The following is a 15,780-nucleotide window of genomic DNA, read 5'->3' on the forward strand; positions in this document are numbered from 1 at the left end:
GGGGGGGAGAGGGGGCAGGTAGGGAGAGAGTACCACCACCCAGTACCCCACAGTGTTGTCACTCCATCTCCAGCCCCGTGCACCTCCCCCACCTCCTGCATCGCCTCCACCCCCCCATGTCTGGCCCCATGCCCCCCCACTGCTCCCAGTACAGCCTCATGTAATCCCTCAACCCCCTGCCACTCCACCCCATGCTGCTGCCAGCTCCCAAGAATAGAGGGGGAGAGGAGCTTGCATGCAAAGGTGACCGCTGACACCCAACATGCCTCCTCTCCCTGCCTCCCCTCCCCTTCTCTCTCCCTCCCTCCCTCCCTGCTGCCTCCCCCTCTCTGCCAGCTGTTGTGAGGATTGGGCTTGGTGGTAGCAGAGGGAGGAAAGCAGTGGCGGCAGGTTGGGGGTTGCTGCCACTGAAAAAACCCCTTCCCACTCCCCTCCCTCCCTTCCTCTCCTCTTCCCCATCACCTATCCCTCCCTCCCATCTGTTGTTGGGGGTGGGGGATAGCAAGGCAGCTCCCTTGCTCCCTCACCCCCTCTGTCTGTAACACACCAGGCCCTTGCAGCCAACAGGCACACACCCTCTCAGCAATGCATGCACAGTTGACCCAAAGCATTACAGACAGACAAACAGACCGACAGATTAAGGTTTTTATTATATTAGAATTAAAATGACCAGGTCCTAATATATAGTATAACAGAAAAAAGATTAAAGTAATTTTTTAAAGTCAGGTGAGTTAAAACTGGTTATTGTTTTAAAGTGTTGTTATATATGTTTCTATAAAATTTATAATTAACTTGTGAAACTTACTGCCACAGGATATTAAGCCATTTTGTTTGGAGTAAATATGAAAACCTTATTTACATTTGCCAGGGATTAATTATAAAATGCTGTGAACTTTAATATTCCAGAGCATAAAAAAGCTCATCAGCTGTGGTCAGAAAAAAATCTTCCGATCCCTTAATGTGTAGTATCACACAATAAAATGGTATTTTCCCCTGAATGTTCTGTAATGCACAATCACCCTGGCCACACATTCAATTAATGGTGTGATAAGAACCAGTCATAAATTTATTACACCAGCCATAAAGTTATTGCACATTATACACAGTGACAGTCCCCAGCCACTTCCAGCCATAAAGTTATTACACTAAGACATTAGTAATAACTTTGTATGCTTATTCCTTGTTTTATCACAACATTAATTTCATTAACATGTAGCTGGGTAACTACTTAAGACATGATTAACTGGTTAATCACATCTTAAACATAACATGTGCAAGGGCCAATGTGATCTTACCTTAAGACTCAGTCACAAAGAAGTAGTGAGGACTGGGGAGGGGAAGGGGACACCTACTTTTAGGCAGCTTGTTTTTTGGGAACTTGAGCAAGGTTCAATAAGATCACACTTAAGTACATAAATCTACTCACATGCTTAATAGGTGGATTAGAATTTGTCCCTTTATTTTTGCTAATGAGTTGGGACTAGCCATCGTGTGAGATGCTCTTTACTGGGCTGTGATCACAGAACCCAAAAATTCTCAGGCAAGGAAGTATTTTTGTTTCTAAACAGGAGCTTAGTATTAACTGAATTCACCCTGAAGATGGAAGTTTAAGGATCCTGATTATCTCATTTTTTAATAAATAAAAAATTAGACTTTTATATTGTTAAATGTATTCAACTGCAGTTGAATATACAGTTCTGTTTGAGATGATAATATTTGAAGGAATTTTAAGAGTACTTTCTTTTAATTGAAGTAACTTCTCACTAATTTCAATGGAAGCAGAATTAAGCCAATATTGAGTGTTTTCCAAAATCTCAAGTGCAATGGAGCTATGAACAAATGTCAGTAAATTCTTATTTAAAATCCACAATTAATATAAGTAAATATTTCTGCTATTGTCACAAATTAATGAAGGATGGTGATGTTCTTTCTGAGAAAAGGCGATGGAAAGGGGTCTTTTTTTTCTGGAGTAAATGGTCTAGAGAACTGGAATTGTCCAGAGATGACAGAAAACAACTGTGAATTTTCCCAGAAACAGTGATTGGAACACTGTCAGAAATAGGCAGTTACCTCAAAGCCTAGTGTTCAGCAACCCTGTATTATGAACAGACCATATGCTTGTCTTCAACATAGCCCATGCTGTTTTCATAAGACCTAAGAACACTTTTTTGGCAGAGTGGGAGAGTTGTTTCATCATGTATATTGTATTTTGAGAGACACATTTCTATGGTCCAGTCTTGCCAGTTACTGCTAAAATACAGCTGTGTTAATTGCAACGTAGCAAGTTACTATTGCAAACTTTTGGCACAGGGTAAAAACTGTAGTTTGAATTATGCATATCTGGGTGTGTGTACAAGAGACATTTACTGCTCAGTAGACTAATTAACTATGCAGTAAATGTCTCATCTACACATGCACCCCCATTAGGCTGGAGTAAATTAATTTACTTTGCAGCAGGATAGTACTTGAAATATAAGTACTATGTGCTGCAAAGTAAAAAAAAAAAAAAACTCCACAGCACTGCATGTGTAATCACTACCCTGGCTGGCTGGGGCATAAAGCTGATTCAGTGTAGGAGATGTCTGCTGGCTACCCCTGCTCTGATGCATCCTTCCACTCCAGTCAGCCCCTCCATAGTATGTTGAACCAGGGGAAGCAGCCCTGGGTTGGCAGACTGACTCCCCCAGGTCCCTTGACAACTGGGCCTGCTCCACCTGGTTCAATGTGCTTCAGTCCCAGGTATGTGTTCAAACAGCACACCTGGGAGCAATAAATTCTGGAGCAAGAAGATTGAGAATTTATTCAAGTCCAGTAATAGGGATGGGTAGACATGCCCTCTGTGTTTTTCTCAGTGGGTGCATGTATATGTGCAAATGCTTCAGAGTAGGTTTACTCCAAAGTAAATTACTTTGCCTGAAATGAGACAGTCCTCAGCTGCTTCCAGGCTGCATGTGAAGACGTCCCTGTGCAGCCCAGAGCCGGCTAGGAACTGTCCTGGTCAGGGGTAGGTCCCAGCCAGCTCTAGGCTGGCTGGGGAACTCTCCCCATGCAGGGAGCTCCCAGGGCCCACTCCCAGCCCCAGCAATTTCAGCGTGGGGGTTGGGAGCTCTCTGCTGCTGGGGTAGGAGAACATTGTCCCCACCCAGGTGCCACTGGTAGAGCCCACCCCAGCAGCAGGAAGGAATCTCCTGCCCCCTGCTGCCTGGCTGACTAGAGCATTTTTTTAGCTACTGAAGAGCGAGCTTGCTTCAATTCTACTCAGGTGTCTTTGACAGATTTGCCAAGTACATTTAACGTATTCCTTTCTCACTGTTCATATAAGTTGGAAGCGTAAAGTACTGTTCTTTACTGTAAAGTACTATTCTTTGTATTGAGTATATGTTGTGAACATGCCTGGTTTTACACAACAAAGGAATCGTCATAGCTTGTCTACTAAGAGGAAAATAAGATACTTAAAAAGTGTGTTTGGTTGATACTGATAGCCGGAAGAAGTATACACAAAATGCTGGATATTTATTTATTTATAGTATTATTTATTTATAGTATTTATTCACATTAACCAGGACATAAACATTGGATCTATTCTGACATTTGAAGCTTGTTTGCAACACATAAAATACGGCACCATAATATATTCATATTAATGTCATATAGGCTGCTTGCTAACACAATGGTGCAATCCTTGATTATGGATATAATCAGGACATGATGTAATATCATCAAACAGCAAGCTTAAATGTTTAATGTCACAATTTAATGTCACAGCTGCATGAAAAAGGCTACATTTACTTTCTTACATCTTTAAGTTATCATCACTATTTTAGTTACGGTATTTCAAATAAATATGTATTCACTATAAGTGAACAGGAATAAATAGAAGTAAATGCAAAGTGTTATTTTTATTAATGTTATCATGGCATGTTTATGAAATCCTACTGTGGAACATGTCTTTACAACGGTCTAAATAGGAAGTTGATAGGAAATCCTGCTCATGGCTTCCCCCTCGTAGCTATACTGTAATTGAAAGGTAGTAATACATTTTAAGAGATCTCATATTATCAGTTGAAGATGAATGAAGTCTCAACTTAAGGCTGAAAACCTAGCATAGGGACCAGCCTGGGTGCATGGCCACAACAAGGATATTCTGCATAAAGCAAAGATACTGAATTTCAGCTAAGCATTAAAATAATTTCTGGTTAAATTGTTACTTCGCCTTGTCCTTCTCACCAAGAAAAAAGGGTGAAGATTTGAAATCAGCTACTGCCTGGGAACCCCCTCTGTGGTATATATATATAATACCCAAATATGTGACTGTTCAAGGAGTATAGTGTGAAAATTATTTGTGTCAGTATGGTAAAGTATGTGAAATCCTTATTTTCAATCTTCTCATGCTAGACTTGAAAATGTGCTAACCATATTTTATGGCCCAAATTTGCCCAACCTAAGGTCATATGTTGCAAAGGGGTCAGGTTCTCTCTTGATTTAGTGAATTGAATTATTGTGAACAGGGCCACACTAGGTATATCTACATGAGACACCTGCTACACAGTTGTAACTGCATGGTCATTTAGTACTTGCATAACCAAGTACTACATGACTGCACAGTAACCAGCATTACTGTGCAGTAGCATTCCAGCATGCTTGCCTAGTGACACTTACTGCACAGTAGCTCATTACTACACTTACAGCCAACATTTTTGAGTAGATGTGATATCTTTTATTAGACCAAATAAGTAGTTGGAAAAAAGTTATTAGCAAGCTTTCAGGTGCAATCATCCTTCTTCAGGCATAGGGGGTCTCTGCTGTTCTGAGACTCCAAGGAATGAGAGAAGCTAAAAGTGTAGCAGAATGTCAGTGAGAATGTAAATAGGTAAAAATTAGAAAAACAAAAGGTAAAGCACGGAAAAAAGGAGAAATAAAGGAGCGGGGAAAAAGACCAAAGGGAGACACAACAGTGGTAGTAATACAAGGTAAAAGAAAGGCTGTCATGAAAAAGGAAGTAGATGGAAATCAGGAACAGAAAGGGGAGAAAAGTGTGGGAGGGGAAGGGAGAGGTGTGACGGTGGGGTGAAAAGAAGGTAAGGGGTCAGATCAAGCAGGTACCTGGTGAATCAGATGTCAGGCAGGTTGCAATGTGTCATAAATCCAGTGTCTATATTGAGTCCATGAGTTTTTGTATCCAGTAGATTTATGAAATGAAGTTCATAGGCTTGTCTACAAAAAGTGTTCTGTAACTTTCCTTTGAGGATTAGAACAGAGGGATCAGAGAGGGAGTGATTGTTCCTTGAGAACTGGGCACCCACAGGCAGTTGGTTATTCTTGTCTTTGATACATTTCCAGTGTGCGTTTTTTCTGGTGCACAGTTGTTGTTTGGTTTCCCTTACATATTTTCTATCAGGGCATTTTATGCACTGGATGAGGTGCAGGTATAAGATCCAGGAATGGTGATGGTTCTGTTGTGGGGTGTAGTTATTGGTGGGGGGGGAGGTGGGGGATGTGTTGGCAGGTTTTGCATTCCTTGTCCTGGCATGGTCTAAATTCATGTGTGGTTTAGGTCATAGGGAGTTTTCTTCTGGTGATGAGGTTAGCAAAGTTCATTTAAAGGCTAAGATGGATGCTGTTAGGAAGTTCTCTTCAAGAATTGGGTCGTCATGTAATATGGATTGTAATTGTTTGAGGATTTTCTTTGTAGGTTCCAGGGAAGGGTGATGTGTCATAACTAATGGTGTGTGATTTGTGGGGATTTTCTCTTTGTACTGCAGCAAATCTTCATGTGATATCCGTGTGGCTCTTTCAAAAATATGATCTATCTCTCTGGAGGAGCGTCTTTGTTGACTGAAGGCCTTTTTGAGATTTGTGAGGTGGTGACCATGGGTATTCTCCTTGCTGCTAATTTGGTGGTACCGGACAGCGTGGCTGTAAATTAAAGCTTTCATGGTGTGTTTAGGGTGGTTGCTGGCTCTCTGTAGATATGTATGTTGGTCCATGGGTTTCTTATATATGGTGATTTGAATTTTACCATATTGGATATTGATCACAGTGTCCAAAACAGAAATGCCAGTGTTAGAGTATTCAAGTGATATTCTGATGGAGGGGTGATGATTGTTGAATTTTTGGTGGAAATGAATTAGACTGCAGGGTTTCATTCCAAATGATGGAGATATCATTTATGTATCTCACATATAGTAAGGGTTTGATGGTGCAGTCCTCAAGGAATTCTTCTTCTAGGTGAGCAATAAAAAGGTTGGTATATTGTAGAGCCATTTTGGTGCCCATAGCTGTGCCTATGGTCTGGTGGAAGTGTTGGTTGTTGAAACTGAAGTTGTGTATAAGGATGAAGTATAAGAGTTCAGTGATATCCTGAGGTCTGTTCTCTGAGTTGTAATCTAGCTCTGGCAGATATCTGAAACATGCTTGGATGCCATCCTGCTGTGGCATGTTGGTATATAAGCTGGTGACATCCATGGTGGCTAAGAGGGTGTTGCTGGGAAGGTGGTCTATGTTTCTGAGTTTTCATAGGAAGTCTGTTGTATCTTGAATGAAATTTGGTCTTTGGGTGATGAGCAGTTTTAAGATGGATTTGATGAAACTTAATATTTCTTCTGTTAGGGTTCCATGGTTTGAAATGATAGGTCTGCTGGGGTTTTCTTGTTTGTGTATTTTAGGGATCAGGCAAAAAGCCCCTGGATTAGGTAGTGTAGAGATCAAGGACTGAACCAAGAGTCCGGACCCGATGATCTCACAAGTTCCCTTCCTGTCCTAATGTCTATGAAATCTATGAAGTTTCTCTTGTAGTTCTGATGGAAACAATGTGATGGTGGCTTTGAGGAGAAAACAGGAATGAGATCTTCCTCTAGTTTTATATACTAGGTAGTGTCATAGAGTCTGACCTCTTTTATGTAGTCATCATGGTTAAGGATAACTGTAGCTCCTCCTTTATCTGCTGGTTGTATTACACTTTGGTAGTTGGATCTCAGAGTTTCTATGGCCCTTATTTCTCAGAGGGAGAAGTTGTTATAATGGTGTTTGTTGCTGAATATTTCATTGTTCAGCCAAGAAGGACACTCCTCCAGAGAGAGAGATCACACTTTTGAAAGAGCACATGAAGATTTGCTGCAGGACAAAAAGAAAATCCCCACAAATCACACACCATTAGTTATGACATATCACCCTTCCCTGGAACCTACGGGGAAAATCCTCGAACAATTACAACCCATACTAGTTGAAGACCCAATTCTTGAAGAGAACTTCCCAGCACCATCCATCTTAGCCTTTAAACAGCACTGAACCTTGCTAACCTCATCACCGGAAGAAAACTCCCTATGACCTAAACCACACATGGACTTAGACCATGCCAGGACAAGGAATGCAAAACCTGCCCCCCACACAGCCTCCCCAGTCCTGCTCATGCCCCTTACTCCCCCCACAATAGCCCCCGCAACCCCACACGTGCACACACACACACACACACACACACACACACACACACACACACACACAGTCCATGACAGTATGGGAGGGAGGAAGGAAAAGGTTGAGGGGCAGATTGAGAATGAGAGAGGAGTGCATCTCTGTGCCTGTTCCCAGGAGGGGTGGGGGGCGAGTGCAGCGGTGCCCCTCCTCAGGCCACACATGGTCTGCCCAGCTGGGGAGGGGGAAGCTCGCACACAGTGGCTGCCACCACAGCACCACCGCCCAGGGGGAAGCTGTCTAGGGGCTGAGGGAACGAGGATGTGTTGGGGGAAGACATGGAGTGCCTGCCAGCTGGTGGGCACTCCTGGTGGGGCTTTCCCTAACACCTTCCCCTTCCTCAGCTCGGGCGGGCAAATGGGGGGTGGGGACAGCGTGCACCTCAGGGCACGGCAGCAGAGAGGTGAGGGGCACTGCCCACCCCATGTGACACACTGTGGTGCTCTCCTGCCCTCCCCCTCGGCTCACTTTGTGCCTGATCCCAGGAGCAGGGCTGGGGGGGGCCGAGGGAGCAGTGCCCCTCTGCGAGCTATACACACGCTGCCTGGCTGGAGAGGGGACGGGGATGCACGTGGCAGCTACCACCACCACCACCACTGCACCAGGAATTCTGTGGTTTTCTTGATTTTTCTGTGGGAAACGGAAAACACGGATTCCTGGTTATATATCTCATCCAGTGTACCAAATGACCTGATGGAAAATATGTGGGAATAACCAAAAAACTACACACCAGGATGAAGGCACGCTGAAAATCTATCAAAGACAAGAATACCCGATTACCTGTGGGTGTACATTTCTCACAAGACAATCACTCCTCTCTGATCTCTTAGTCCTACTCCTCAAAGGGAACTTACAAAACACGTTTCATAGGCCAGCCCATGAACTTCACTTCATAAATCTACTAGATACATAAAACCATGGACTCAATATAGATACCAGATTTATGAGACATCACAACCTGCCTGACACCTGATTCACTAAGTAACTGACCCCTTACATTATTTTTCCCCACCTTCTCTCCCCTACCCTTCCCCGCTTTTATGCCCCTTGTCTTCCTGATTTCCAACTATTTCCTTTTCCACAAACAGCCTGTCTTTTTTACCTAGTATTACTAATCACTGTAGTGTCTCCCCTTTGCCTTTTCCCCCCCTGCTTTATTCCCCCTCCCTTCCCTGCTTTATCTTTTGCCTGCTTAATTTTTACCTATTTACATTCTCACTGTCATTCTGCCACACTTTTAGCTTCTCTCATTCCTTGGAGTCTCAGGACAGCAAAGACTCCCTGTGCCTGAAGAAGGGTGATTGCACCTGAAAGCTTGCTAATAACTTTTTCCCAATGACTCACTTGGTCTAATAAAGGATATCACATCTACTCAAAGAACCTTGCCTGCCCATGTCCTTAGACCAACACGGCTACAACCAAAAACCCCTACTGTTCTTACTACACAGTAGTTCGGTTCATGTCCGGCAATGCTGCTGCACAGTAGTAACAAGCTAATGCACAGTAAGCATCTCGTACCCTTGTTCTGATTATCAGTAGCACATTTTTTCCTCAGAAATTTATATTAATAGAAGGCAAGAAATTATACAAGGGAAGAATTTATATTAATACAAAGCAAGATTTTTGTGCCTGGTGAAACTATTTTTGGTCTTCAGGAAACACTGAATATGTAGCCAACATAGTTTCCAGTAAGTGAGCTTATCTGAAGCTTCTAGGTCCTTCCACATGTGTTACTAACCCCAGATATTAGATGGTAATCTAAAGCAGTAAATCTAAACCAGTAGTTCCCAGCCTTTTTAAGACTCCCCTGTAACTTTTTGGAATGAAGTGGCACCTCATTTCAAAATCTAATTTCACTTCTTTTTAGACTATGAAAAAATATTAGAGGTAGGTATGTAGAACATAGAAAATAACAGAGCAAAGAATTCTTTTGTTGCAAAGAACTTAGAAATAACCCAACAGGTCACAATATGTTTGACATTTTGGATTGCTTTTTGAAATCTCTGCATTTATCTTGTGAATCATGTGCACATGTTTGTACACAATTCTAACATTGAACAGTATCCCACAGCACCATGGTCGAGAATCACTGATCCAAGCCAATGAACTAGATGTGAACAGCTTGCTTTCTTCTCAGCAAATATATCCCTCTGTATTTTGTTTTCTAAGAATTAATTTACTTATGAGACAGGCATTCTTATTTTATGGAGTTTCTGTATCCACTTTACTTTTTTCATAGGGACTGCATAATCCTGTGTTACGAATTATGCTCTTAAAGCCACGTGCAGTTCACTCTAGGCTGGGGCAATGATCACGCAGAGCAAGTATCCAAAGTCAGATACAGAATCTTTATTCACTCGAGCGAGGTGCCTCCGCAGAGCGACCCCGTCTACTAGTTATAATACTTTATTATAGTTTGTAAGTGCTTCAGCGTTAGTTTGTGATTAGCTCATGCTTGTAAAAATACCCAGTCATCTATTAAACTAAATCACTATTCTAGCCAATCAAGCAGCACTGTGAGTGTGAACACTGAAGTTTAACTTTCGTGACTACATGCCCCATATATTTTGTCTCAAGATGTTTCTTTATCTTACAAAAACAATCCATGCCTGACTTTCAAGGTTCCCCTGTTGACGGGACTCCTCTGTTGACTGGATTCAGATAGTTCCATATCTTATCAGTGACCCTCATACAGTACCCCTCTTCCCTCCCAGCCGTCTCGTAAGTGCTGTGTCCGCTTTTATGAAACGGAGGCGAAAAGGCAAAGAAATGGCCTCACTTTTAGCATTACAAAGCCTTGCTTTTAGCCCTACAAGATTCATATACAACACCTGTTTGTTCAAATAATTATGTCTTCTTTTTAAGCATTAGACAAAAACTTGTTCTGTTGTTACAATTTTGTAGCAAAACCCCCAGTTTTTTGATTGAAGTCCTGCTGTATTTTCCACTCTGGGTGGCTTAAGGACCTAGTTTGTACTGTGGACATGTTTTCTTTAGCTTTTTCCTTTTCAGTGGTATCTACCAATTGGTTCATTTGGGCTTCTAAGGTATTGTGTTGGTGTCCTTTTATATGCTGAATATGTAATGAGGTGGGATATTTTTGAATCCACTCCCATATCACTTGCCAATCTTCCTTTTGGGCAATATCTTTACCATCTGCAGTATGCCAATTTGTTTATTCCAATTGTGGATCCAATGCATTAGGGCTTTGGCACAGAAATCTGAGTCAGTGTACACCCATAACTCTTCTCCAAGGGGGTACTGCTGCTTGAGTAATTCCTTGATAGCCCTTATCTCTGCGGATTGAGCTGAGTAACCTGCAGACAGGGGGCCTCCTATTTGATGTTCATTTAGATTTACCACTCCATACCCTGTGTATCTCTTACCCTTTTCAAAACTGGAGCTCCCATCTGTGAACCAGACATGGTCAGGCTGATCTCTCACTGCTGGATTTTCATCCAGTGGCAGAGCTTCAGTTACCTCAGTGCCTTCCTTGCCTGGGTTCACATCAGGGCACCCATGCCTTGTACCTTCTATTAAGAGGGCAAAGAGAAGTGAATCTATTTTGGCTTGAGTTTCATGTCTCACACCTCTCCCAGTTAAAAACAAAGCCCTCTGAGCGATCTGAGTATTAGAGACCTTGGACCCTGTCAATGTCCCTGATGGGATATACTTCAGGGGTGAATGATGTGTTTGGATAATTACTGGGGCTATTTCAGTCAGTCTTTCAAATTTTTGCACTGCCCATACTGAAGCCAAACACACTGTTTCACACTGGTTGAAGTCCATCTCTGGCCCAGTCAGTTTCTATGATTCGTAGGCTACAGGCACCAGTTTGTTATCTGAATCCTTTTGCAACAGGACAGCTGAAAGGGCTTGCTCTTTAAATTGAGCCAATTTAATATAAAAGGGTTTGGCTGGGTTTGGGTATGCTAGTGCTGGTGCAGTAACCAGGGCTTCTTTTAGTAGGCAAAAGACCTACTTCAGTCTTCCCCCATTCCCATTTCACCTTTTTTAGCAATTTCCAAAGAGGCTGTGTAATTTCAGCAAACTAGTGTATATAGGAGTAAAGGAAGTTAAACCTTCCCAGCAATACCTGTAGGGAGTGGGGATCTATGGGGACTGGCATGTTTGATAGAGCCTTGATCATATGAAGATCTATCTTCTTCCCTTCTACCCCTATCTTACACCTAAGTACATCACCGCCTGAGTCACTAACTGGGCCTTTGGTCTGCTGACCTTGAATCCAGTTTTCTGGATCAAAGTCAGGACCCTTTTGGTCCAATCTGTGACCTCCTGCTCTTGGTCCCCCCCAGATTTGAACATCATCCACACAGGATATTACCTTGCCCTGGTCTGTTTTGCCTAGGTTCTGCAACATGCTCACCACATGGTGAGCAATAGCTGGGGCGTTACAGAAACCCTGCAGAACGCATGTAAAAGTGTATTGCTTTCCCTTGAAGGTAAAAGCCTTTTCCAGGATTCCGGATGTAAGGGAACAGCAAAGAAGCAGTTGGCTAAGTCTATAACAGAGAACCATCAAGGACTTTCTTGCACTCTGCTGAGCATAGCTGGCATGTCAGCAACAATTTCAGCCATAGGATATGCCCCTTATTAATGGCTCTATAATCTGCAGTCAGTCTCCATGATTCTTTGTCCGTTTTAAGGACAGGCCTTATTGGGGAATTAAATTCTGAGTGGGTTTCAATTAACACCCTTTGCTTCAGCAGGTCCTCGATGGTTGCCTGTATAGCCTCTTCAGCCTGCTTTGGAAAATTATACTGTTTCTGAGGAGGAACTAGGTCACTCACAATCTTTACACAAGCATCAACCCTGCCACAGTCACTTTTGCTTTATGCCCATACATCCGGGAATTGCTGCACCCATTCATCTCCCATATCAAAATTAATTACCCCTATACCTCTACACCATTCCAGTTTCCAGTAAGGGTTAGTTTTTATGGTTTCTGTAACCTCCCAGGCTTTCCACACCACCCCATTTGTCAGGTCTATGACCCAGCCTTCGTGGCTGAACGGGGGAGCTCCCAGGATTACCTCTTTAGTGGATCCCTCCTGCTGAACCCCTCCTATCCTGATTTTATACTGCCCTTCTGGGAAATGGATGCAGATTATTACATCCTTACAAACCATACCTGCAGTTTCCTGTCCTGTGAAAGAGCGCAGAGTTATCTGTCCATTATTATGTTGACTTAAATCCCATCTCTTCCCAAAGACATTTAATGCAGCCCCGGTATCCAGAAGAGCACTGGTTTGCCCCTGTTTTCCCACCATAACGAGTATTCTGGGTCTCCCTCCTGGATCCCAATTTAGAGTGCCCAGTTTTACCCACGAGCCTGGGCTCTGCTCATGGGTTCCATTACGGGGGCCCCATCAGCAATCCTCTGATACCGGTGCTGTAGCCGCAGTTCCAGTGACATGGAAGGCTGCCCCCCTGTCCCTAGCTATCACGACTGCTCTCTCTTGTACTTAGTTCCACCATCCTTTCATTTAATTCATACAAGGGTCTCTGGGTCCATTTCTCCTTGGGCTCCCCATGCTGCATTAAAAATTTCCATATGGTACTCAGAACCCCATTATACTCCTCCCTACTGTCATATTGGTGGTAGTTGGGATGGTTATTGGGGTGGAAATTGGGCCTTTGGGTCCTTCACTCCAAATCAGGCTAGGCACTCTCATTCATGTATGTTGTGACCATGTGGTTTGGTGCTCTGTTAGTTTCAGTTTGGGGCTCGAGAACTGCCACCACCCGCCCCTTGCCTACCACGCAGCCTCTCTGCATCTTGGGCTTTGGCAAGGATTTCCGCCAGAGTATAAGTCCAGGTTTCCCTAAGTGGCCCCATTAACCCTATAATGGATTGGTGCATTCCCTCCTGCACCTCCTTCCAGAATCCAGGGGGATAATCAATGTTTCTGATCTCAGGGGTCCTATTTCCTGCCTCATCTATGGGAAAGCTGTCCCAGACAACAACCCTAACATCACACACCTAATTACATAATCCCCAACTGGCTTCCCAGGGTTTTGGCTGCTAGCCCCAAATTGCTCCCTGAAGGTTTTCCTCCCAATATTCACTCCCAAATCCGGTATACTCCAGCAGATCAAGTTCCCCCTAAGGCCATCTTCCCAGTTTATGACTGCCATAATTTCTGGGGTGGCACAGGTTCTTATTAAACGGTGCCACTCCTGGGTATCTAGGGCTTCATGTTCCACTACTTGGAGTGATTTCTGCAGCCACTGCCCCAAATGTTTTATATTAGTAGGTCCCAGTGTTTTACCTAGGGCAGCCAAATCTGCCCCACTAAGGCGAACTGTGATCTGTGTGGTTTGGCTGGGGTTTCCCTGGGTATCCCTGGTTATGGAAGTCCGTGTGACGGCGCATACCTCAGGCCTTGGCTCTGTCTCCTCCTCAGACTCGAAATCATGAAGGGAGGGGTACAGTGCATGGTGTGGTCCCCCTTCCCCATTCCTGGTTTCTCCCTGTATGAAAACAGCCACCTGTAAACTGCGCTCCTGGAGTTCCTGCTTTAAGCGGGTGCTAGTTTCCTCACAGGGTCCATGATTAGTTTTGGCTTCTTTGTCAGATTGTTCTTTTACCATGGTTTTTACCAGGTTTTGCAAGGCTTCCCAGCTTGCTTTTTCCTGATCAAGTGACTCTAATTGTTGGGCCTGATTCAGATTTGTGTCTCTTAATTTCTCATTTTCCTGTTCCAAATTACGAAGGAGGCTTTTCAATATTTGGTTATTCAGTTCAAATTGTGAATATTTGTCCCTCAGAGCCTGATTTTGAATTTCCTTTTTCTCAGTTTCAGAGGCTCTTCGGGTTTTTTCTTCAGTTGCTGTTTTCACAGCATGCCACAGTAGCCAAACTGCAGTACTGTGCTGTCTCTGGGCTGATGGCTTTTCACAGAGACAAAATTTCTCAAATTGAACCTCAGTATCATTCAGGGAGAACCCTGGAACACACACATCCTCCCTCCAAGGAGAAGGACACTCTTTCAGGATCTCCCTGGGCAAGAAGGAGACCTCTTCCTTTTTTCACCCACTTTGCCCCATGCTCACTAATGCCTGGGATGGGGGTCTTCTTCCTGAACATACTGGTTACTTCTTAGTCCTACCACAACAACAACGACACTGATAACAGCAAAGAAAGTGCTGTGGGTGCTCGGGCTCCTGTCCTGCAGGAGTTCCCCTTAACAAGGCTGACCCTACCCTTAGGTGACAACTGAATCCAGACCCTTCTTGAGTCTACCCACCCCTTGGGTGAGTCTAAATCCTAGTCCACCCCCCCGGGGTGACGTGTGCATGTGTAGTTGTACACCGCACCCTCCTGTCTAACAGCACAATATTGAGATCCTGAGCATTGGCCTGACCCCTCAGGGCAACAATTTCTGCCAATATTCATTTAAAAATCTAGTCTTTGTTGTAGCATCTCCTTATATTTTTTTTACTTAAAGCTCTGCATTCCCATTATCATTTTTGTATTGCATAATTTTTCCCTACTTTATAATTGTCTTTAACCTCATGACTTGACCACAAGGGACTTTTGAAGCCACTCTGCTATTATGTGTTTTGCATTTGAATTACTTTACTGGACCAGAATATATAATTGTAAAATAGTCCTTTGCCATTACACTATGGCACTTCCATTACTTTTACCTAGCTCAGTTAGATAGTTAATTTTAAGCTTGCCCCCTTTTTAAAAGAAGGGTCTCTTTCAGTGCATTTTCTTGGCTCCAAGAAAAGTGAGTGGAAAAAAACTCTCTTTGGCCTGACAGTGTAAGTATCAAGTCCAAGGGTGTTTTTGTTTGGTACTGGTTCCGCTTACATAATGTGTAATGTTTAGTCCTTGTGCTTTCATGCAGTGACTTATCTATTTCTAATTTGCTTAGGTCATCCTGGTCATTAGGTAGGAGTAGATGAAGAGAAGCGCTATTCCCTAGAGGGTATCTGACAGTTTGGTTCAAGAAGCAGTCAATGGCACCGTTCATTATTCCTGTCTCTGCCACTCCGTCTCACCAGAGCTGTAATGAATATTGAAGGGACACTGAAATTGCACATAACTGCATTTTTATTGTCCATCATTCTCTTGTTGTTTTTAATTTTCCAATCCAGAGATTTTTTTCCAGCAGTGTCCCTGTTGTTATCTTATTCATAATCTCCAGTTTGACCTCTATCTGATATTGAGTTTGTCTCACTATTCTTTTTGGGCCTAATCCTGTGAGGTTCTGAATACATGGCAAAAAAACCATCTTACCTGTTACATTGTACATACTCATCCCTTAGAGCCAGAGG

Source organism: Crocodylus porosus, unplaced genomic scaffold (assembly GCF_001723895.1).
Source record: "Crocodylus porosus isolate Cpor-Errol unplaced genomic scaffold, CroPor_comp1, whole genome shotgun sequence".
Taxonomy (NCBI): domain Eukaryota; kingdom Metazoa; phylum Chordata; order Crocodylia; family Crocodylidae; genus Crocodylus; species Crocodylus porosus.